This window comes from Papio anubis, chromosome 3 (genome assembly GCF_008728515.1).
Source record: "Papio anubis isolate 15944 chromosome 3, Panubis1.0, whole genome shotgun sequence".
NCBI classification, from domain to species: domain Eukaryota; kingdom Metazoa; phylum Chordata; class Mammalia; order Primates; family Cercopithecidae; genus Papio; species Papio anubis.
In genome coordinates, this window is record NC_044978.1 from 172,574,430 (window position 1) to 172,600,940 (window position 26,511).

The 26,511-nt window shown below is 39.4% G+C and overlaps 1 long non-coding RNA gene across 2 annotated transcripts in view; it reads right to left on the reverse strand.

Annotated features, from left to right (window-relative positions):
* The window catches only part of LOC103884229, a 48,943-nt gene that overhangs the window by 16,354 nt on the left and 6,078 nt on the right, over positions 1 to 26,511 (reverse strand). The window contains exon 2 of one of the 2 annotated variants that reach the window (XR_002521944.2): positions 11,820 to 12,443. This is a non-coding gene — a long non-coding RNA (uncharacterized LOC103884229). Of the gene's footprint in view, positions 1 to 11,819; positions 12,936 to 26,511 lie in introns of those variants that run through there. The other variant, XR_646751.4, reaches the window with a different exon arrangement.

Sequence of the window (26,511 nt, forward strand, 5' to 3'; positions counted from 1 at the left end):
CAGGAGAACAGTTCTGTGTGATACCAATACCATGCTGCCAGTAGCCACACCCCTGGACCCATTTCAAGTTAATTCTCAAATTCAATTAGGAAAAGCAAAGGTTGCTGATTTTTAGCAAATGTTGCACAAATTTGATCAATCACAAGGGTATTCACAAGAGTATTGCGGAGACAATGCCCTAAAGGTCATGCTGATTCAGTTTTACCTGATAATTCGCCTCAATAATATAAATCTGAGAAGTATAGTAACAGAACACAAGACAGACCTAGATTGGCATCCGAGATCTATTTTTGACCATGTGTATCTTAACTTCTCTGAGATAACTTTACTCATAAAGCTCATACACACTGATCTCTTAAAGTTACTATAAGAGAAAGAAGATAACATACACTATACATAGTACAGCGTTTGATGTGTCAGAAGAGCTTAGTAAATGATGTGAAAATAGCTCATTGCTGTGTGGTTTTTGTTGTGAATCTTGTAGTTATTGGTGCCTGGGTGTGATATTGAAGATGTAAAGAGGAGGAATGATAATAGCTGAAGTGAATGTCTTAGAGCTTTCGTAAGAAGTACAGACTGGGAGAGGAGGACACATAAAAAGCTTCCAATGCTGGAGATGCTTAAAATAAATCTTGAAGAATGAGTAAGAGAGAGAAGAGGCTTGAGGAAAGGTGATTCAAAGCTGAGGACACAACGTGGATATTGGCATGGAGGCACAAACAACTCTGCCTTTTAGGGAATATCTAAGGAGTATGGTTTGGATGAAGAGTAGGACCGATGACAAAGAGAGGGATGAGATGAAATTGTAGGCTAAGCCAGGGTCCTGACATGAAGACCCTACTTGGTCTACCTAAGGAATTGGATATATATTTGAAGAAAATGTGAGGACTGGTGGGTTTTTAGCAGGAAAAAGAGATCTGCTTTCAAAACCCTATAGAAGCTAAAGGGAGGAGAATATATAGAAATAAAGAAGAACTTGGTGTCAGAGGACTTGTTTGCAGTTTGTCATCATGAATCAGGAGAGCAAAATGAGGGCCTGAGAAAAGCCGTGAGGGGAGAGTGAGCGATTACCCTAAGATATTTTAATTAAAAAAAAAGTTTTCTGACAGATAACAGAATCCTGATTATCAAGACTTCCCACATTAAGAAAAAAAGAATAAATGGAATGGACTCTGAACATGTCTTATGTGACTATCAATGTGCCAGGAACAAATGTGACTTGGTTCTTGAGTTTAACACCTTACAGCATCACAGGGAGAACAAGGCACACGTGCCATGCACTGTTAGGAAAAGTCAAATTAAGTATGTGCTAAATGCTAGTAGGTGTGCTTGAGACACAACTAAAGCAAGGTCTTGAAAGAACTATTCTGGCCCCAACCCCAGAGTCCCAGGATATAGTTTCAACTTTGTCATTGCCTTGGAGAGTGGTGACCTTCACTGTCCCATTTGGGTATTATTTTTCTCCTTTATACAAATGACAAGATTGATTTGAATTGAAAAGATAAGAAAATGACCCAGGCAATGCTTCTCCAAACAGAGCTTATGCCTGCAAACTGTCATACTGAAAGTCACAGAATAGAAAATAGGTGTCATCTCCTGATAATAAATAATTCAGATACTATCCTTCTGTTGAAATAAATGTAGACATAATGACTTTTGCATATAATGGAAATATTCATACATTTTAAAGATGAAACACAAAGCTTCAAAGACGTATCTAGCTTGCAAGGTATAATAGGCAGACTTCTAAGATGGCCCTCAATGATTTACACCTCCTGGCATATACATCCTTTTGCATTTCCTGTCCCTTGAGTATATGCTAACCCTAGTCACAGAAAAAGTAATAATTAGTAGAGTGAACAGACAACCTGCAGGATGGGAGAAAATATTTGCAATCTATACATACAACAAGGGTCTTGATATGGTTTGGACCTGTGTCTCACCCAAATCTCATGTCACAGTGTAATCCCCAAAGTTGGAGGTGGGACCTGATGGAAGGTGATTTGTTCATGGAGATGGTTTCTCATGAATGGTTTAATACCATCCCCTTTGTACTGTCCTCATGATAGTGAGTGAGTTATCATGAGATCTTGTCGTTTTTAAAGTGTGTAACACCCCCCTCTGTCTCTTCCTTCTGATCCAGCCATGTTTGAAAGTTTCTTGAGGTCACCCCAGAAGCCAAGCAGATGCCAGTATAGTGCTTCCTTTACAGCCGCCAAACTGTGAGCTCATTAAACCTCTTTGCTTTATAAATTACCCAGTCTCAGGTATTTCTTTATAGAAATGTGAGAATGGACTAATATAGGTCTTATATCCAGAATTTACAAAAAACTCAAACAACTCAACAAAAAACCCCAAGTAATCTCATTAAAAGTGGGCTAAAGACATTAATAGACACTTTTTAAAAGAATACAAATGGCCAACGAGCATACGAAAAGATGTTCAACATCACTAATTATCTGAGAAATGCAAATTAAAATCACATGAGATACCATTTTACACAAATCAGAATGGCTATTACTAAAAAGACAAAAAATAACAGATTTGTCAAAATTTTGGAGAAAAAAGGAGCTCTTATACACTGTTGGTGGGAATGTAAATTAGTACAATCTCTATGGAAAGTAGCATGGCTAGTTCTTAAACAACTAAAAATAGAACTATCATAGAATCTAGCAATTCTACTACTGAATATCCATCCAAAGGCAGGAAAAAATCATAAAAAGATACCTGCATTGGTATATTTTTCTTAGCACAATTCACAATAACAAAGATACAGAATCAACCTAAGTATATAACAATGGAAAATTAGATTAAATGAGGTATATATACCCAGTGAAATACTATTCATTCATAAAAAAGAATGTCTTTTACAGCGACATGCATGGAACTGAAAGCCATTATCTTAAGTGAAACAACTCTGACACAGAAAGAAAAATACCAAACATTCTTGCTTGTAAGTGGGAGCTAAAGAATGTGTAAACATGGAAACAAAGAGTAAAATGATGGACAATAAAAACCTAGAGGGGTGCTGGGGTGGGAGGGGGGTCATGATGGGAGGTCACTTGGTGAGTTCAATGTGCATTGCTCCAGTGCAAGCCTTGACTTCACCACAACGAAATATATCAATGTACCAAATTGCACTTACACCCCATGAATGTATATATTTTTTTTAAAAGGGAATATAATAGAATACAGCAAAATTAATAGAAATAAATTTACAAGTTTGGGTTAGAAAAAAACTAGAAACTCTCACTCTCTCTCTCTTTCCTCTCATTTAATCCCACTGATGAAGCCAGTTTTCATGTTGTCAGCTGTCCTACTGAGATGACCACCTGGTCAGAAACAGCCAGCAAAGAACTAAAGCCCTCAGTCAGACCACCCACAAGGACTGAACCCTGCCAATGACTAGATGCATGAACTTGCAAGCATATTCTTCCGTATTTGAGTCTTGAAATGATTGCAACCCTGTCTGACCCTTTGATTGTAAGAGATCCAGTGACCCCAGATAAGGTGTACCTGGATTTCAGCCCCATGGAAATGATGAGATAATATAGGTTTGTTATTGTGGTAATCTGTTATGCAATGCAACATACCCAAGGGATCACTTTGGGCTGTGGTCAGAAACACCCACTAAAATAGTCTCTCCCTTGTCTCTGCCATTAGCAGCAGTTGGTGGAAATGTCTATGAAACATCCTTAAGAAGAGCAACATTTAATTAGGTGAGAGTAAGTGAAGGGGTGTTCCATTGAAAGCGTGACTCCTCAGATTCCAGATCTGTAGAAAAAAAAACTTCTCTGGGTGGGAAGGAGTTTATTTCTGCTGCTCTTTCTCAATAATTTTTTTGAAATAAATGAAAGTAAGGGAGATTTGTAAAGACTGTCTTTGGAGATAATAAGTGAAATTATTATTGGCATCCATAACTCAAAGACAAAGTGGATGAAGATGTGTAATGTGAATGTAAACTGTGAAATTTTTTTTCAAATTTATTTTTTATTATTATTATACTTTAAGTTCTAGGGTACATGTGCATAACGTGCAGGTTTGTTACATATGTATACTTGTGCCATGTTGCTGTGCTGCACCCATCAACTCGTCAGCACCCATCAACTCGTCATTACGTATGTTTATTGCGGCACTATTCACAATAGCAAAGACTTGGAATCAACCCAAATGTCCATCAGTGACAGACTGGATGAAGAAAATGTGGCACATATACACCATGGAATACTATGCAGCCATAAAAAAGGATGAGTTTGTGTCCTCTGTAGGGACATGGATGCAGCTGGAAACCATCATTCTTAGCAAACTATCACAAGAACAGAAAACCAAACGCATGTTCTCACTCATAGGTGGGAACTGAACAAATGAGATCCACCTGGACTAGGAAGGGGAACATCCCACACGGGCCTATCATGGGAGGGTGAGGGAGAGTTACATGGGGAATTTATAACTGTGAAATTTTTATATGTGTTTTATTTCACTTTAACATGGAAGTGTGGGTTGGCAGACAGACATATATGGGTGGCAGATATTTCTTACAATTAGCAGAAATTATTTACTAGTTTGTGTTTGTCATAGGAAAAATGGAGGTTCTAGAGCAGGACAACCTGAGTTAAAATTCCAGCTCATCTGCTCACTAGTAGGGCAAGTAAATTGTCTCTGTTTCTTCCTCTGTAGAATGAGTAGAATAATAATAATAATAATAATAATAATAATACCTCTTTATTGGTTTGTTGTAAGGATCAAATGAGTTAATTTTTGACATGTTGCATAAATTATCTATTACTACATCTATGTAACAAACAACCCTCAAACTTAGTGGCTTAAAACAACAATGTCTTTTTGCTTATGAGTCTACAGGTAATCTGGATGGCTCTGCTGATCTGAACTAGTATTGGTAGATCTCAGCAGGACTGGCTCAGGAGTCTGAGGTCAGCTGGTGGATTGGCTGGGGGTTGGTTTCTCTAGGTGGTCTCATTTACATTTTCTGGCAGTTGGGTAACTGTTGGTTGGGGTGATAGAATTTGCATGGGCCACATGTCTCAGATCTTTCAGTAGCCTACCTTGAACTTGTCCATAAGGTAGCAGCAGTATTCCAAAAGAAAAAGAGGAAGCATGCAAGACTCTTGACACCTAGGCTTCTAACTGGCACAACACCACTTCTGCCTTGTTTTATTGGTCAAAGAAAACCACAAGGCCAGCCTAGACTCTACCACTTGATAGAACTATAAGTTCATACGACAAAGGGAAGGGAATAATTGTCACTATCTTTGCCAACAATCCTCCATAGTTGTTGGAACTGAAATGTTAGCTATTGTTACTATGATTAGATGAGGTTGTGGCATAATAATAAATAAAATCCTAGAATATCAGAGTTTTAAGAGCCTTCAGAGAACAATTAGTTTATATATTCAATGTTTTTATTGTATAAATAGGAAATGTAAGGAAAGCCATTTGTTTTAGGTTTCTTGTTTAATGATAAGCTTGGACTAAAACCCAAATCTTCTGACACCTGGGCAATATTCTTCTCAAAGACTCTGAACCCTAATATATATGACTATCTATGAATGTACATGACTACATTATTATTATTTATATATATACATGTAATTATAGTCATATTTTTACTTAGTCTACAAAATATTTTCTAGATATTTGCTTCTTTACTTGTTAGTTTAAGGCATCTGAATGCAAAAATTTTGTTTTGTTTTTGTGTGTGTGTGTGCTGATTGTATTCAGTGACGCCTAAAGGATGCTATCAAGGATCTTCGGACAAGGATCACAGAATGTTGAATTGAAAACATTTCCCAAAGCCCCAAGACATATTTCAACACTCACCTCCAGAAACCATTGTTGCATGGCTGCCCAAGATAAGACTGGCCCTATTTTATAATTCAGCTTTACTTCGGGGCAGAGGGAGTGAGGAAGAACATCATAAACCCAGCCAATGGAATGTGTTATAAAAGCCCTTGTTCTTTCACCCTAAGGACAAGCTGTGGAGAAATGATATGGGAAATGTGGATATAGAGTCCCTGCTTCGAGAGAGCAGTGAATTCTTAGAAAAGTCAGTGCAATCCTCCCAGTGACTATAATTGTCATGGAAGCCCAGAGGGCTACGCATGGAGACACAATTGTGTTTGCTGCTGCTGTTGTTGCTGTGTTGCCATTTTTGGTTGTTGCTCTAATGGTCCTTGGCACATGGCATAGTGTCATTCATACATTTGGGGAATATCTCAATAATGGGGAGCCAAGTGTTTTTTCCTTGTGTGTTGCTTTTGTCAGGATGATCTAGATCATGCTACAGTAACAATCAATTCCCAAACCCCAATACATTAAAACAAGAAATGTGTGTTTCTTACTGTCGTGAAATACTCATTATGGATAAACTAGAAGCTGTACTGTTTCTCTCTTCAGTGCTCAGGTTGGCAGAACAGCCCACTCAAAATAACTGCAGATTGTTGTGGCAGAGAAGACAAGATAGCGATTGGGAACTGGTTCTAAGGTGTTTTCCCGAAAGTGGTTGGTAAAGCAACTCCTGCAGCCATGCCTAACTGCAAGGGAAGAGAGAAGTACAATTTTACAAGATGCCTAGAAAAAAAAACCCAGAAACTGTAATACTTTGAGGAATTTGAATGTCTACTAGGCACATACCATCAAGTTAAGGTTACATTAGAGGCTAATGAGTGGCAGGTATATGAATATGTGCATCAACATTAAACCCTCAGATTTTATTACAAAGCTTACAATGTCCCATTCTCTTTAGGCAGATAAGATTCTCCCTCATTTCACTCCTACTTATTAGAAAGATACAGACAAGGCAGTAAGACTTCTGTTCATGGGTAATCTCTTCTTTACTCCCATCCCATGATAACCACCTCATCTGCTATTTTTATGGGATTTTGTTTCACGAAATTCCTTCTCTCTTCTGTATCTCTAGACATATCATGTATCTGGTGTCCCCACTCCCAGCGATCACCCTTTCTCTTCCCATCTTTTCACAATCAAGAATCTTAAAAGGGTGAGAGTCAATGAGGTCATCTTAGAATTCTGCCTGCCACACCAAAGGCCAAAGAACAAGAAATGTCAAGTATAGGTGGGAGCACTATTTCACTTGCTTAAAATCTCTAATCCAATAGGATAACACCTGTTGAACAGAAAAAAAAAAAAAAAGTGAATGAATGAGCCCATGACTGAGGCCTCTGAATCATTCTCTATAAGGCTACCTTTATCCCTAACAGGTAGTACCTGTAGTACTTGTTAGTAGTACCCTGGGGGAATGTACTACCTGTTAGGAGTAGACTACCCAGACAGCATGGATATCTTGGTCATCTGAAAATCCTGGCACCCCAACAGGAATGCTTCTCACTGTCTTACCCTCAAGGTGGCATAATGCCCTGGCATAAAACCTCTGCCACTGGATGGTCAGAGTTCACGTTCCACCTATCCTTTTACTATTTTGTCATGCTATCCAAAGTCACTGCACCTCACGTAGACTTAGCCTTTTTTTTTTTTTGTAAATATAACAATAATAACTGCCTCATAGTGTTTTCACAAAGATTAATTAAAATGTTGTAAGCACACATCTAGGCACACACTGAGTGCTCAACAAATGTTAGTTACCATTGTTATTATTGCTGTTGTCACTTTCACCTATTCCTTTAAAGCATCAGCACCTTGTTGCTCACCTCTTTTCTTTTTCCTCCAATTAGTCTTCTTCTTTCACAGAAACAATCAGAAGCCTATTACATTTGCTAAAGTGCTGATACCAACAAAACAAAATCACCTCTTAGCCAGCTCACTCTCCCAAAAAGTAGTAGGATGAATTTGTGTTCCCTCCCCACCACCCACTTCCTGGAACTAGACCACAAGGCAGAAAGTAGAACACGGGGACTGAGGAGGCCTTTTATTTTCTTTGTTTGAATACAGTGATGTGGATAGAAAGGGCCTAAAGAGAGGCTAAAGGTCTCAAAAAGAAAATCACAGATGGTTTATTAGAAATGGCTTTTCCATTAACCATCTGTGTGACCTTGGGCATGTTGTACTTCACCACTGCAGTCCTGTGTCCACTCCTTTGCAGAAAGAGGAGCTTACCCTGTGAGATCTGGCATCTCATACTGACATTCTGACATCTGTGATACGAGGGCAGCACTGCAAACAGCCCAGAGCTTCCTGTGCAGGAATGGAACACACATTGTCCTGATGGCTGAGGAAGGCTCGGCTCATTGATTTGACCAGCCTTGTATTGCCAGCAAAGAAAATGGTACCTCCCTCCGTGAAATAAAGCTGAAAGTCATGGAGCAGAAAGGCAGCAGAAATGGAAACTCATTGATAGCAATACTCTCCAGGTCTATAATACTACATTGGATTCTACAGAGCCCTTCCATGTACATCATCAATCTGGATTTCACAAACAATGGCATGGAGTAGGTAGAGTGGTTATTAGTATCTACATTTGTGAGAGGCCTACGTTCAGGCCTCTGCCCAAGATGAGAGCAAAGGTTAAGACCCAGATGTAGCATGGTAAACAAGTTAAAGAGATTTTAGGTCTATAGCCTTAGATTTTTGTCTATTGTCTCTCCGCTAGTTGACCTTGGAACAAGACCTTTTACAAATTCTCTACTCTGAGATTTGCACTTTCCTGGCCTATAGAGGAGGAATAATAATAATAATAACTAAAACATCAAAGGGTGATTGCAACGTCCACATCAGATCGTGTATATGATTCCACTACACTGACTATAAAATGGTGAGCTTAGTTAGTTTTTTTGAATTGCCGTGGCACCTGGCACTGCATTGTACTCACTCTTCCAGAAATGATCACCCATAGACAGGCAAAATAATCTACATCATGTGTCTGGCATTTATATTCCTGAAGCTACTCCTTCATCTATCTCATTCTATGTGTCACGTCACAGGCTTAGCAAACCCCTTACACTTCTCTCCCCAAATCTATATCCCTATCTTAAAAACTATCATAAGCTTCAACCTCACCAATGACTTTTATGGTGATTAGACCCTCCTAATTCAGCCACTGCCCCCTCCACTGAACTCAGAGATGGATGGTGGCCTGTCAATCTGTCCAATTGGGTAATATCTACCTTGGTAGAGAGACACTACCTACCTGATTATTAGCAGGCCACAAGAAACAGAAGGAACACACACTTGGGAGGAGTAAAAATAAATAATTCCAACTCTAAGCTGTTGGAACTTTAAATTATTTTGAGCCTTAAAGGAATAAGATCACAGGGCCTGAGTCAGGTGATAGGCAGCTGCAACATAGGCAGCTGTAAACTTTGTTTTTCTTACTATGGATTAGCCTCCTCCCTCACCTATAGTGTTTTGTAAAATGTAAATGACTAAAGGGCACCAAGGAAGGGAAGACCCCCTACCCTCTTATTGTTGATTTTTGTTATACAGTAACTTCCCTCTTACCTCTCTCACACGAAGACCACGGCTGTCAAATTATCTAATCTAGCAGTCCCAACCTTTTTGACACTAGGGACGAGTTTCACAAAAGATAATTTTTTCATGGGCAGGGGTAGAGTGGGAGGGATGTTTTCGAGATGAAACTGTTCCACAAGAAGTATGCAACATAGGTCCCTCACATGCACAATTCACAGTAGGGCTCATACTCCTATGAGAATCTAATGCCACCGCTGATCTGACAGGAGGCAGAGCTCAGGGGGTAATGCTTGCCCAACCACTCTCACCTTCTGCTGAGTGGTCCAGGATCACTGGTCTGTAGCCCAGGTCTTGGGGACCTCTGGTCTACTGGAAGGTTAAACATACTCTTTTAAATTGGAAAGGAAATGAAAACTGGTTGTACAGAAAAGAAAAACTGTAACTAATTAAATTGTTGTAACTCATAAACCAGCCTTGTATAGAAAATGTTGTAATCCTGTTAAATTTTTTTGTTTGTTTTCTTCCTTCATAGGCAAAATCTTAACTTTTAACTTCAAAGAACTGACTTCACTTCTCTGATGTCTGTGTTTTCCAGGCGGCCATTCCCAGCTTTTTATGTGAATACCCTCTTTAAACTGGATTCTGATCTTTCTGATTATTTCTCTCCCAGCTCTGCCACTGGCCTGCTGGGTGACTTTGGTGAAGTCACTGAATCCATCAGAAGCACAGTTTCCTTTTCTACAAAGTAGACAATACAATTCCTGTCCTCCAGTCCAACAGATTTCTAGGCATCAATAATGGAGGTGTTGTAGAATCGCTTTGTGAATTCATGTGCTGCAGAGACAGTCCTTGTTCATGATTTGTTGTTTAAATATTGTAATTTTGTTTGATTGTTTACTGAAGTCATGTCTGAAAACTCCCATCTGTAACTAATCTCTGACTCAATGAACTTCCATGGTAATGTTTTAAGAGAGAAAAAGAAAGAAAAATCATATTCTGGATACCTACTAAAAGCTAGGTAATATATTAAATTTACTTGTATTGCTTATCTCATTTTAGTCCCACAACAACCCTCTGAGGAAAATAGGATTCTCTCTTCCCAGAAGGTAAGTGACTCTGTTGGGTTTCTGGTCTGAGTGACCACAGGCTTAGTGATGCCAATGACAGACAAAGGAGGACTCATGGGCTCTGAGCAGATCCTGGGGGTTACTTGCTGATATACCCAGAGGGAGCTGTCCTGCAGGCAGGCAGAACTCAGGTCTGCACCTGGAAGGGGTCTTGGCTGAGCCTGGACACTTGTGGGTCATTCATGAGGAGGAAAATGAGACTGAGTGTGTGAATGTGGTCAATCAGGGAAAACGTATAGACTGAAATATGGAGACTACAATGGAATACTTGGGACTAATATTTAAAAAATAGACTGAAGAAGAGAATGAGATGGAGAAGATTCAGGAACTGCTAGAGAAGCAAGGGGAGTGTGACAGTGAAGAAAGATCTCACTTAACATTAGGCTTTTGGAAATGGCAACTCCAAACAAAACGATGTGTGACAAAACCAATTTTACCACAGGCTAATTGATATTAACAAGACTTAAGTTTGTACTCCATATTCTGGTCAGAAAAACATCATTATGCTTCTAAATGGAAACTCCAAACACTTCTAATATTAAACGTTGACATAAACATGAGATATGCATGTGTTGAAGAAAGGTGAATAAAAACAAGTTAGATAATCATTTACTCATTTATTCTAGTACAGGGTCTTGGGTGGCTGCAGCCTGTCCCAGCAGCTCAGGAGCCAAGTGGGACCCAATCCTGGCCAGGATGCCATACCATCACAGCGCACATTCATGCCCACATCCACACTCCTTCCGACTGGGACCACTGAGACACACCAACAAACCTAATGTGCACAGTTTTGACGTGTGGAAGAAACTGGAGTACTCAGAGAAAACACATGCAGACACAGACCTGGGGAGGACTTGCAAACTCCATACAGACAGTGGCCCCAGCTGGGCATCAAATTTTTTTCATAAACGTTATAATGAAACATTGTTGAATTAAACAGCATTATTTGAGAAATTGCTACATGCCGCTGCCAAATTCAGCAAGAGGAATTTCAAATAGGAGGAAGAGTTTGACGATGCTTACAATTGTTTGATTTTTATAATATAAGGATTAAAAAATGTCCAGTGAATTTGGCAGTAACTTCATTAACTACAGGGAGGCCATCTTCAGTGGAGTCGTGGCAGAGGAAGGCTGCATCACTGTGGTTTAAGGAATGAGTGGGAAGGGAGGAGCATGCAGAGAGAATTAGTTGACAACTCCATGAGAAAGCACAGACTGGTGAGTGATAACCAGGAAAGGATGAAGCCTCCAGGGAGAGGGTTGTGCATGCAAAATGGCTGATAAACTTACAGAAAGTCAGCAGTTGTTTGCAGAGGAATGGTGAATCTGGAGTCTTGACATCTTGTGCACTACTCAGAGATAGCTGAAGAAATGTGGTTCCGGCAGCCCAAAGCTGAAAAGAGACATTGGTGAGCTACAGCACATCCAACAAAAGTGATGAACATAAGAAAGTAGTTCGACATTTCCGATGATGCACATACACACAATACACACAAAACACATATACAACATATGCTTCACACACACATTGAGCACACAGCACACACAACACAACACGCAAACACATATACAACACATGCATATTACACACATACAACATGCATAAACCATGTATACAATGCATCATATGCACATCAGACACACATTACATACACAGCACATCCAGTACAGGTAAAACACACATACAATATACATCCACCCACTAGACAACACACATAGCATATATGGGACACACATGTGCATATATGCACCACATACTTGTATGCACAAAACATCCACATAACACACACACACACGTACACACACACACACACAGAGTAGAATTGCCTAGCAAGCCAAGGATGTACATACCATAGTCCCAGCAAGAAGCATGGGAGGAAGGGAAGAGACTGATGTGTACTAGTCTTGGAAAGGCTACAAGCTCACGTGTTTAATCAAGCAGAGAGAAGAGAAGGCAACCAAGAAAAAAAGCATGAGAACAATATGTGCTCACCTTCAATCTTTGCCAGTGCAAGCCACAGTACCATTGTGGGAGCAGAAACTGTAACCCTCTGAGCATACCCTTGGGTGTCCAGCACTGAACTGGAGTGAACTACTATTTCTTTACAAAAAAGAAAAGACACTCAAACTGTCCCCCCCCCTTTTTTTTATTTGCAGTAAATGAGTGGTCTCTTGGAAACTCTCACATGTCTACTTCAAATGTGCTGTTTGAAATGCTGAATATAAATCATTGTACTATAAAGACACATACACACATATGTTTATTGCAGCACTATTTACAATAGCAAAGACAGGGAACCAACGAAAATGCCCATTAACAATAGACTGAATAAGGAAACTGTGGTACCTATACACCATAGAATACTATGCAGCCATAAAAAGGAATGAGATCATGTCCTTTGTGGGGACATGGATGAAGCCGGAAGCCATCAGCCTCAGCAAACTAACACAGGAACAGAAAACCAAACACCACATGTTCTCACTCTTAAATGGGAGCTGAACAATGAAAATACATGGACACAGGGAGGGGAACACCACACACTGGGGCCCATTGGGGGTGGGGGTGAGGGGAGGGAACCTAGAGGGTGGATTAATAGGTGCAGCAAACCACCATGGCACATGTATATAACAAAGCTCCACGTTCTGCACTTGTAACTTGGAACTTCAAGTTAAAAAAAAAAAAAGAAAAAAGAAATGCTGAAGTCATGGGGAGACCATTACATATAGTCTCTACAGACTCAATTTCTGTTGATAGAAAAAAGAGACTCAAACAAAGGGCACTGGGCCAAACCTGAGGTAGAAAGAAAAGACGTTTTCTGCCATTGATGGGTATCATCATTTCATACTAAGGCCACCCCTCCATGATGAGTCTTGGAAAGTGTTTTGTTTTATCTGACTGAGTTCTTTTTTGTTTCCTACATAGGAAGAATCCCAGACAAATGTGAAAATTCATTCTTTTCCTTGTTACCTCCAGTGAAAAGAGATGGGGATGAGGGAGAAATTTACCGTTTACTCTTTTTTTTTTTTTTAAAAGGTTTTTCCTATTTTCTTATTCCCCACTGAGTAAAAAACTCTGGAAATGGTCTCCAGGCTCTCAACAACAATATTCTGTTTTCATTTCTTACCGCATTTTCTTTCTTTCCCAGGTCTCTTCTGACAGTGCCAAGTTGCACACTGGGTTGTCATAGAATGTTCTGAAGTTGTGTAAAAGGCACTGGCACAAAGGAAAAGAAAATTTTTTCTCCTACTCTGCTTAAATTAGTCATTGTCTCCAGCAGCGATATCCATTTCCTGTTACTTTCCTGGTCTGGCTTCCTTTTTTTTCCTGCAGATATTCTGATTTGAGCTCAGTGCATACATTCACCCCAGAAGTTCCCAGGATGCCAAGAAAGATCCTTGCCAACAGATCTTATCATGTTCCTCTTGAAATGGTTTTGTCATTCTTTGGATGACTGGAACATCTAGTCTCATACATGCCTATTTTTTTTTATTGGGTTTCTGCACAGTCACAACCCAATAATGCACAATGGTAAGATGTCCCAACTGACACAAAACTAAAGAGTCAAAATACCCTCTGTTGTCAATCTCTGCCTAGCTCAGAAGCTGTTTCAAGATTTGCCTTGAGTTCAAAGAATTGGCCCAAGGTGCATTTATCTTTGAAAATACATGTTCTGTTCAGTGCTTCTTCCTTTCGCCTGGGAAAGTCCTGGCTTGTGTCTATCGCCCAGGAGTAATCATTTATAGCACCCATTTCATTCTCACAAGTGTCTCAGTTTGCACAAGTTCCATAGCCAGCAAGGATACAGTATACATCGGAGACACAAAGATAGAAAAGACAGTATCCTTGCCTTAGAGGAGCTCAGTCTTTTTAGAAAGACAGGCAAGTAGATGATTATAATATAAGAGCTAAGATAAATATACTAATAGAGTTATATGACTTCATCCCACTGTCTCTATGTCCCTTCTGTCCAGCACACTATCCAGAACACAGAGGTGTTTGGTAATTTTATTGTTGCTGCTTTTGTTTTAACCAATCACAGTGTTCTTTCTATAGACAGAATGTTCCCAATAACAGGTCATTCTCCCTTCTTTCTGCCCCATCTTTTCTTGCTCCATTCTTTTATGGAAGTAAAGAGTGTCCTGGACATATAACCTCAAAAAAAAAATAATCAAGAGCCTGGATGAAAATCACAAGGGTAACAAATTTACATACTAGCTCAGAGTCTGTCCTCAATCTTTGCAGAAAAATCACAGGAGGTGCTGTTGCTGCCCCTCCCCACATGTTCTGTAGTCCTGAGTGCCAAGTTACATCTGCCCCTCATGGCCCCGATTTGTAGCTTTTTCCAGCTGTTTCTGCTTCTGCTGCATTGGCTACTGGTAATATAGGCAGGTCTCGCTAATAGTACTTAAGATCGATTCTCATGTTTTATCCAAATACAGTCAAGTTAATGCTGGGATTGACCTAATGGCTCCTGCTATGCCCAGGGAGGGCATGATCACTGCCAAAATCATGGGCTATGGCCTCACTCTTCTGTGGCCATGCATAAGGGCCCTTCTTGAGATGAGGGCAGGTGCTTCTCCACCCCAGTTATAACTCTTCTTATTTTCTGAAAAGGATGACTTCACTTATCATTTACTCATAAGATTTTCTGTGCAAGCAACTCTTGTGTACAACTCCCACAAATGAATCATTCAAGCTGGGAGGTTCCATCTGAGTAAAAATGCAGCCCCCATCTACAAATGTTAAATGTTCCTGGATAATTTTTATCAACTTTTAAATTAAAATGTCATTACAAATTTAAGACAGAAGGAAAGGGTAGGAGAGAGGCCAGGATGGGAGAAGTGTTTTAGAATGTATTGAGTTGTGTAAGCTGTTTCTTTACTTCTTTACGCTAAAGTGTTCTGAATTTCTGACATTTTGATATTTTTAGTAGCTTCAAATCCTGAAGTTTGTGAGTAGAAAATTGTGAGGCACTGACTTGCCAAGTGGCAAAGAAATAAAAACAAAAATGAAAACCAGAAAAGTTAAGTGAACAACTGCAATTCTGTGAGATAAAGGCTAAAGCAGAGATGAGAGCAGAAACTTCTGAGGGCACAGAGGCAGGTGACTCAATGGGCGATGGAGGGACACAAGAACATAGGATGTTATTGTCTCTCAGTTTCTTCTTGGATTGTTCCCTAAGACATCTTGTCTCCTAAGAGTGTTAAGTTCTTCCATGAAAAGGACAGTATTTTATTTCTCTGCCTCATTCGTCCATATTACTTTATAGTGCTAGCACAGTGGAGAAGCTTCAAACACAGGTGGTTGCTTGCTTGCTTGTTTGATTGATTGAAAAAAATAAAAAGAGAGAGGAAATGAGATACTCTGGAAAAGTCCTAGAGCAGTTGACTATTATTCTCAAATCTTCCAGTAATTCTCCATGTGACCTTGAACAACCACTTACCTCTTAGTTTTTTCAACTGTAAAATAAGTATGACCAGATAATCAGCAAGTTCCAAACTAGTTTTAAAACTTCAGGAGCCTATAATTGTGACTGTTAGATCAAGTTAAAGGAGAAACTGTAGGGCTTGATAATGCACACACAAAAGCCATTTTAAGGGCTGAACTTGGACCTTGGTTTCTCTATTATAAATCAAAGATATTAGAATAGATTATCTTTTTTATTGCCTCCTTCCAAAACACAAGAAATATCTGAATCAAAATGCTAATCTTCATCTTCAAAAACCAAATTCCAATGACATAATATCAGTCCTCAATAAGGAAAAGGAATAGACTTTATTCACATATAATTCACTGGCCCATGGATAAGAAGCCTATATTTTCAGTGGGTTCATTTTTATCTAAGTCATAAAATCTCAATTCTGTCCCAAACATGGTATTTTCCTTTTCAATACAAGAGGCAATTCATTTTACTGTTACTTGAAACTAAAGGAATCCAATAAGCTGGATTTGAGCCAAAGAAGACCGTAATGACAAAATGATTGATCCTTTCATAATGCTATTCTAAGATTGGAGAAATGCAATACAGACAATATTCGTTTATACCACCAACCAGTATTCATCTCTGTAACAGAATGTAATACTCCTTTGCATTTATTAAGTACCTGCCACCACTAGAAATACAAAGTAAAAGGCATTCACTGTTAATTTTCAGGCATGGTCAAATATTATTTGTTATGCCCCCACTGACATGAAGAATCTACATGGGAACTTGAGGCAGAAAAGTCAGCTCTTTTGCATAGTGAGAACAATAAAAGTGGTATGTCTGGAATCCATTGGTGGAAGCAGAAATTAAGTAAGCAGATAGTATTTGAAAATAAGGACAAAAAAAAAGGATATTTTAAGCAATGTGAGCTGCCCAACAGTGGAGGCTGGCAAAGGGTGTTAATCCCAGAGATGAAGCTCTAGATGAGTTGCATTACATGCCACTTTGGTAAATCTTTGCAGCACCCACCTGAGACAAATTTTAATTTCCATCACACAGATGAAAAGGCAGAGTCTCGAGGGAGTTAAGCCCTTCTCCTTGAGCTATTGAGCTGTTACATGATTAAGCTAAAACTTGAAATGAATTTTGGCTGATCCTAAAAGTCCATGTATTTTCATTATGTTACAGTGCATTCATGAAGTAGTTTCATTTCATCCCCTAATATTCTCAAAGAAAGGCCAGCTGATAAAAACAATAGGAATAGTGAATATTTTTTGAGGTCTTTAAGTCTACCATCCTTGGTTGAGAATAGTCTTGAACTATTTGAGGCCTTCAGGAACACCTCCCTGTCAAGTATTCTGTACTAACTTAATGGGGCAGATGTCATAATTGAGAATTGTCACAGGGTTGTATGAATCCTGAGGATGGAAAAGCTTATCATGGAAGGCTTTCTGAAGGAATAGAAAGGTAGAGGAAGGTCTAGTGCCCCTATCATGAGTTGACTACTCTTCCAAGCCTTCCTCAGACTCACTAAGATCCTGTGATTTTCAAGTTTCTCCCAGCCACCTACCAAGACAATGCTGGGGAAACGTCTCTGAGCTTACCACACTGGTCATGCCATTCTTGAATTCTCGTACTTATGGAGGGCTTATCACCTCCCCAAAACCATGATCACTAAAGTTTGATCTACGATATGCTGACTCGTTCCATTTTTGTACAGCTCTAACTCCTAGAAAATGTTCTATGTATTCGGTTATTTTTTATAATTTCAAACCACTTATCTTCTTTGTCATTTGAAGTCAAACAGAAAAAAAAATTAACATGAGCCTTTAAAGTATTTCAGAAAAAACATATACTTTCCCAAGAGTATGATGGTGGAGATGGTGAAGGTGTCACCCAGACACAAGCTCACTCTTAGTTTACTTCTTGCCTGTACTATGAGTACTTGATCATAGGTAAGTTATTTTGCCTGACAAAGCCCTCTACACCAAGCCATAGATTTCTTCTCTGAAAAATGGTGGGTTGGATGTAATGAATTTCTGAAGCTTCACCCATGATGTATTCTAGGTGAGTCTCTTTGACCCTTCAGAATAAACAGAGCTAGTTTATTCATGCCCTGCTCTTGCTGTTTTCCAGGATTTTCACTGGGAAGAGGAATTTAGTCCTTGTACACATTTTACCACATAACCTAAGGATCCTCCCATAAGGCACTTTTCATCTTGTTCTCACCACCGAATCTCAAGGATCCAGAGCAAGAAAAACTGTCTCATCCCCTTCTCCCACAAAAATATAGCATTGCATTTCAAATGTGCTTAACTTTAAACACACACCATTGCTATCACCATTAGCAGCCTGGGCCTGAAACTTTTATTAATATTTCCAAATATTCTCCTATCAGAGTCTATTTTATGTTTTAACAGCTTGTTGAGATATCATTGATATATGTGAATAAAAATCATACAGCTAATATAATACTCAGTGGTGAAAATATGAAAGCTTTTCCTCCAAGAGCAGGAACAAGTTGAAGATATCCACTTTCATCTGTTCTATTCAACATGTACTGGAAATCCTAGCCAGAGCAATAGGGCAAGAAAAAGAAATAAACATCACCAGAATTGGAAAGGAAGAAGTAAAATTTTCTGTTTGCAGATAACATGATCTTACATATAAAAAATTCCTAAAGACGTCAAAAAAGAACAATTAGAACTAACAAATCAATTCAGTAAATTTCAGGACACAAAATCAATATATAGAAATCAGTGGTATTTCTATACATTAAGAATGAACTACCTAAAAATGAATTTTTAAGTAAATCTCATTTATAAAAGCTTCAAAAAGCATAAAATACTTAGGAATAAACTTAACCAAGAAGATAAAGGCTTATATGCTAAAAACTACAAAACACTGGTGAAGAAATTAAAGAAGACACAAGTAAATGGAAAGACATCTTGTGTTCAATGATTAGAATATCTAGTATTCTTAAAATGTTTATACTACCCAAACTAATTTACAGATTCAATGCTATTCCTTTCAAAGTACTTTAAAAAATGAACCCTTGAAGTAATCTTTATATTTTGAAATAGTTTTTTTTATCACAAAATGCATTATAGATAATAATTCTTAATTTCTTGATTACTGTTTGTACTAATCAATGATCCATGTTGCCCAACTTTGAAAATTCTGATCTTTGGGAAGGTAACCCACACAAAGAAATTGTTAGAATTCCAACAAGTGGAGGCAATTATTATATGCATTGACCATTTTGACATTGATGTTGGCCAACATCTAATTTCTGTTTGATATTTTGATATGTTTAATGGTTTATAAACCCTCACTCACCTCTTTACTAATGCTCAGGGGCTGAAGACAACAGATGGGGATCTTCGGTTCAAAGCCTTCCACGCCCTACTCTGCACTCTAAACTTACAACAGCCTTGTGTTGTAAAGACTTCAGCTTAAACTACTAAGGGAAATCGCAGGTGGGTATAGGAGAGGGTAGGCAGTGGTACTGTCTGAAGTGGTCACTTACCTTTGATAGAGACACACAAGGACAGAGCACTCCATGTAGTTTGTGCTCTGTCAAGTGGATGACTCTTTGATGTCAAGTCAGGCAAAGATAGGATTTGTCCTGATCACAAATGTTGAAAGTTGATTCCAACCCCCAAAAAATTAAGGTTGAAGAGTTTGAAATTGGGAAAGGGAACTGGTTTCCCTTAGCCCTGTACTGACTAAGTCTTAGAAGTAATTGTAAATGCTTGATTCTTATTACTCAAGGCACTTTATGACTCTATAAGGATCAGTGTGGTTTCCCCACACTCAGACTGTCAGGGGCTGTATTGCTCAGAGAATCTCACTCTTTAGAGCTAAAGAACCCTTACACTTCTCTTTGTCTTTCATGTTTATTTGGAACAAAATTCAACCTCCATTCACAATTGTGCTGACATTTTTAACTTTACTTTTCTGTTGTGCAACGAAAGAAATGTTTTCTCCATCCATTTTATGACTGCTGAAATGTTCCTGGGATTTGCTCTGGTAAAAACACTTCAGATGACCCAATACACCATCCAAGAATTTGACTGAGAATGGAAGGTGAAGATTTTACATTGAGTTTAACCAAATCTCCTGTGGTGAGTATCTAATGTTTTAGTCTAACCACCATCTAATGACTTCTTTAGTGACGGCTCTCCCTCCTTTTCCTCCCTTCCCCCAGAAGATAAGCATCTGACCCAAGATGGAGCAACAATAGTAGCTCACTTCTCAGGTGACAAGAATTAGTTCACAGAGTGGAATAGCATTCCAACTTAGATCAGTCAGTGACCTCCCATTGTATGAAATGTGTTTTTTCCTCTCAAGTGGTGAATACCTGAGTGATGGGCACAGAAACTTCTCGAAGTTTTTATTCCAGCCTTCTGAAGAAAGGCAGTCTGCAAGAGGAAAGGTTGAAGCCATATGCAGAGAAAAGCAAAGATGAGTTGAGGAAAGAGAGTCCTTCCATATCGCCTTCTACTCTCAAATTCCTACCTTTCCCACTATAGATATCAGTTTCAACTAACTCAAGTTTGCTACTAAAAGATGTCATGAATAAAAGAGGAAAATTTGCAGACTGGGGCCAGTATGCCCTCCTGCGGTCTGGGTTCTACTCCTACATACTCTTTCCTGCTGTCTCCACCTCATCAAGCCACCTAACTTCTCAGAACAACATTTTTTCTCAACAGAAATATGTAAATAAATACCTACATACATTAACCATGCCTTTTTGTTTTCTATATTTTTGATGCTTTAACATCTTGAAGGCTTGCTGACTCTGGAGGGATTGCCTTTCCCAGGACTAGCTAATTCCTACAAATAAAGGACTTGCCTTCATTTGCAAACCAGCCAATACAGAGCCCATACCCTTGACCATCTCATTTATCGGGCTCTAACACTTCAGGTCACTACTCCTCTGCCCTAATCACCCCAGTGCCAGCACCAGGCAACTAAGGACAGCTCCTATGCCCCCAAAACTGCTGAAATAATTCAAACTAGACAACCTTAAACTATTTACTCTACTTCACCTGTTCCTTCCCAATAAAGCAACAATAAAGGCTCTTACCCCAGTTTTCCTCTTGCTCTCTCTGCCTCCTGATCAATCTTAGTGATTTCCTGTGTGGCTCCTGTGGCATGGTGGGCTTCCTCTTTCTGGCAACTGTAATACATTATCTTATCTGGCAGTTTTCTCCTGATCTGTTGGACTCGCCCACCTGAATATTAATAAAACCTGTTTTTTAAAAAACTACCTCCCAAGACTGAATGAGAGGAAAGCACCTTGAGTTATGCTAGGTGTGGTGGATTTTGAATATTTAGCTATTCAATAAATGTGAGCAAAATACTTACTAATAGTCATTAGTAAGTTTTGAAGGGAATTTGAGAGTGACAAAAGCTATTGCACTTTGGATCACAGTAGTTGATACTCAAATTGTTTCCTTACAAACCTTGAGAGAAATGTATCATTTAATAAATGTACGTGGTAAGTTTTATCTCATTTACTCATGCTATGGATATATATTAGGACCTTTTCTGTGCTAGAGCAATGAACTGATCAGATATATTGTCCTGCCCTCGTGAAACTTAATCTTATGCTTTAAAGATGTTGAAAAATGTAAGGCTACAAAAGGGATATATACTGTGGGCACTAAATAAACACTATAAATGATGACTGGGAACTCCCCTTCCTCTTGCTTAAGGGGAAATAGAAAAAAATAATATTTAAGATTATTTTCTATACTTTAAATACCCTATCCTTCTATTTGTTCTATATTTTTCTGTTATTAATTTTAAACCTATCTTAATAATATAATCATCTAAGTAATAATAGCCTGTATATAATCTAAATAATAATGCTTCAAACACATACAGTGCTTTACAGTTTACAACCCACTCACATATACTAGAAACTATGAATGTTGAATATTAACTTACAAAGTACTTTCGTCTGGACTACCCTAAAATCTGTTTGTTTTGTTTTGAGATGCAGTCTCGCTCTGTCACCCAGGCTGGAGTGCAGTAACATGATCTCGGCTCACTGCAACCTCTGCTTCCCAGGTTCAAGTGATTCCTGCCTCAGCTTCCCAAGTAGTTGGGATTATAGGTGTGCACCACTGCACCCGGCTAATTTGTGTGTGTGTGTAAGTTTAGTAGAGATTGCGTTTCGTAAAATCTTGATACTCAGATCTGAGCAGTTAAACCTAGTACTGGCTAGAACCAAAACTCTGACTTCCTCCAGTCTCAAATAGAGAGTAATTAGAGTTTGGCAGAATGGTGCTGTTGCCATTGTTGAATTAATACATAATAAATCACTGGGTCATAGTTTGGGTGTCTCTGAAAAACAGACAGATAGGGCCTATGATATTCTCCCTGATATTCTCTGATCTTGGAAAAGTTATACATCACACTGTACCTACCAAAAATTAAGTCTATAGATTGTATGGGGGGAGCACCAGGAAGATCAAGATCTCTCTAGCTGTGATGGGTAAGGATGAAAACTGTCTTATCTACATGCTCAAGTCATACTCTCTTTCCTCAGCTGTGCTGTAGAAGGGAGGTGGACTGTCAAATACACGTCTGCAGCTGCTGTCTCAATGTTGTAAAAATTAGCATTTCAGAAGACAAGAGATACTCACTGTCCAAGTCAGATTTCTTTGCAGGTGAAAATAAGGAATTTTGTATTAGAAGCAACAGTCTTCTGAAAAGCCAGTCAGAGCAGTAGGCTGAAGGAAAATATTACCTGATTCCAAGCAGTCAGCACCGCACTCGCTTTCTCAGCCTCAGAGACTCTGCTCAGCCTGAAAGCAGTGCAGAAATGCACCACCAATTTGCAAGCAAGGAGTCTTGTATGCTACCAACCAAATACCTGAAGCCACCTCTGACCCCTGACCTGCCATCCTTGAGGTGGAACTTGGCTGCTTCAATTTTGTGTCAACAGAGTATTGCACAGCAAAAAGGAGGCTGACCTTCTGCTGGAAGAACAGGACCCAAGGGATCCCAGTGGAGGAAACTCTTGAAGTCACTCAGAACCAGAAAACCAAGACTTTGAAAAATGTTGGTAACTGACACACTTTCACACAGGCAAAATTCATGCACGTCAAGCTCATAAGTTGTTTGGGAAAAACAAAAGTGCTGATATCAAGCCACTTAAGCAATCCTTGACGGCACCATGCTTGATTGAAGAATAAAGTATGGTGCATCCTCGTGGGCACACTGTGCTGACTTCACAAAATTGCTACAGCTGAAAACCCAGGGAGCCCTTTCAGCACAATGATGGGTGAATCTCCTGAGGTTTAGAGTTCAAGTTCAGTTCAGGTAATGACTTAGCTGCTTTTATGCTTCTTGAAGCTTAATAGAGTCTGGGGAAGGAAGAGGGAGTTGAAACAAGGGGATTGCTTTGAGAGGGGGATTGCAACTGCACAGATCAGAAAAACAGAAAGGACGGCCAGAGAGGCATGACCTTAGCCCAGAGATGGCACGTGGGGGCGTGCGAGGGCACTAGTCCTTAACTACAGCAAATGAAAATGGAGAAAGACAAGGTGCCTGCTCTCTTGCTTCTTATTCTAAGACCTTGAGTCAAGGTAAAAACATGAAGGTCATATATACCATTCCCTTTGATCTCACCTGAAATGCAGTTAGAAATGTGCCTCGTCTTTTTTGTCTGCACAGCGTTTCATCCATTTCTCTGGACTAGCACTGACCCATAGTACTGTATCTTTCATCCACTCAGTAAGTGTATTTTAGGGCCCATTACATGCTGTACTATGTTTTAATTGCTGGCTTTAGAGCCAAATTGCCTAGGTTCAAACCCTGACACTACCACTTATTTCTAAGGGACCTTAAACAGGTTATTTTACCTCCCTATGTCTCAGGTCCTTTCAGTAAAATGACGATAATAATGTATCTGCCTCATAGAGTAGGTTGAGAGGACTGTTGAGAAAATTAAATGAGTGAATGTATGAAAAGTGCCAAGAATAGTGCTGGGCATATAATCAGGCCTATATTGGTGAGGAAAGCAGACACTCATCAATTAATTACCAAGAAAGTGAAAAATTATATCAACTGTAATCATTATGGAAGAAAAGCATATGGGTCTATGAAAACACCTAAAAGGGAGACACGGATTAATCTGAGAAAGGGAGAATCGAAATGAGTTACCCAGAAGTTTGGAAGTGGTCTGGTCCATTTAATTTCAAGCTGGTCCACAACCATCTACCTTCCCCTAGACGAGTGGTTGGTAAACTTTTTCTGTAAAGGACTTGCCATAAATATTTTAGGCTTTGCAGAGTATAAGGTCTCTGCTGCAACTTCTCAACTCTGCCACTGTAATATGGAAGTGAACACAGGCAATGTGGATTGCCTGCCCCTGCACCAAATGTACTCCCAGGTCCTAGACCCTGTCTGAGTCATCTTTGTGTCTACTGTCTCTGATACTAAGAAGGCTATCCATGAATGTTTGTTTAAGAAATAAAAGATTAAGTAAGCAATACAAGTACCTACTCAGGAGACTACCTTAATCCCAGGTTTCTATTAGGAATGTTGAGGGGTCAAGATACACTATAACTTAATTCTTGCCTGTCAGAAAATGTTTCTTTGATAAATCCACCCTCAATGCTCATCATAACAATTACTATGATATTGTTGCCTCTATTGTCAGCACTCCATCTCAATGATGTCATAACAGTATTATCTTATTTCACATTTAATTTCAACCCAGGAGTTTAAAGAAGGGGTTATTTGCTCCTTTGAAATAGGGTAAAGGAAACCTAAAAAGAGATTGATATAGTTTGGATATGAGTCACCTCTAAATCTGATGTTGAGTTGTAATCCTCATTGTTGGAAGTGAGGCCTGGGAGGTAATAGTATCATGGGGGCAGATTTCTCATGAATGGTTTAGCACCAGCTGCTTGGTGCTGTCCTCATGATAGTGAGTGATTTCTCATGAGATTTGGTCATTTGGAAGTTTGTAGGACCTCACCGTCCATTCTCTCTCTTGCTCCTGCTTTCACCATGTGATATACCTGCTCCTGCTTCACCCTTTGCTTGAGTAAAAACTCTCTGAGGAGCTGAGCAGATGCCAGTGCCATGCTTGTAGAGCCTGCAGAACCGTGAGCCAATTAAACCTATTTTCTTTACAAATCACCCAGCCTTGGATATTTCTTTACAGCAAGGCAAAAACGGCCTAACACAGAGATCTTGCTTTCTAATCCTGTACTCTCGGGCCAAATCCAGCATATGTTTCTGGCTGAGATTATCAGCTTTTGTTCAGAGATAACATGCTTTTCCCTCCACAGCTTTATGTTGTTGCCGGGAAACAGCTGCTCAGAATGATTCTATCCCTCTGTGACCCACACCCTTGCATCTGAGATGATTTGACTAAATCTCACCAATAAAATGTGAACAGGAGAGATAATTATTACTTTCAGGACAGGGAGCTAGAGATGTGTCATGTCTTGCTCACTCTTTGTCTCCATCTCCAGCTAAAGGTGGAGGTGTTCAAGGCAAAGAGGAGGATGGAGCCACAAGATTCACTTACTACATAGAAAGCTACACATTGACAAGGAACACTCACGTATTAGAGTTCTTCAGAAAAACCAAGCCAACAGGGCACACGTGCACTCACACACACACACACACACACACACAATGTTAGCTCACAAGATTGTGGAGGCTGAGAAGTCCATGATCTGCCTTCTACAAGCTGGAGACCCAGGAAAGCTGGTGGTATAGTTCAGAGGCCTGAGAGCCAGAGAGCTAATCCCGTGGATTTCAGTCTGAGTCTGAAGGCTTGAGAACCAGGAGTGTCAGGACAGAAGATCCATGGGACAGCTCAAGCAGTCAGGTAGAATGCAAATTCAACCCTGCTCCACCTTTTTGTTCTATTTGAGCTCTCAATGGATTGGTTGATGACCACTTACATTGGAGAGGATCATCTAATTTACTCAGTTTGCCAATGTGAATGCTAATCTCCTCTGGAAGCACTCTCACCAACACACCCAGGAATCGTATTTTACTAGATATCGGGGCATGTTATGGCCCAGTCAAGTTGACACATAAAATTAACCATCACGACCCACATATGACTAATATTTGAGTCAGAACTAAACTTTAAGTGTGTTCAACCACTAAAATTCTGGTTTTCTTGTTGCTGTTATTATATCACCTAGTGTTACCTTAACTGATATACTTTTTTTTACTGGGATTTGAAATCCAAGTTAAAATTCAAGACAGACTGTGAGCTCCATAAGGTCAAAGTGAGTACCTTTTTTCTATGTGAGAACTTCTTATCCTATCGCCAGGAACCTAGTAGTGCTCAGGATATGACTTTGAGAATTGCCACTAAACTAAATTTTAAGGGTATTCAATGATCTGGAAACATCCCCAGAACTTCCCAGAAACCAGTAGTGAAATCCTGTCAGAAAAGGCCAGGACAAATGAACAGAGAAGCTCCTGAACCACACAGTAGCCCAAGAAACCATGTGCTCCCTCCTTTCAGTGAAGATAACACTGGCATTACCGGTAGTATGAAGTCT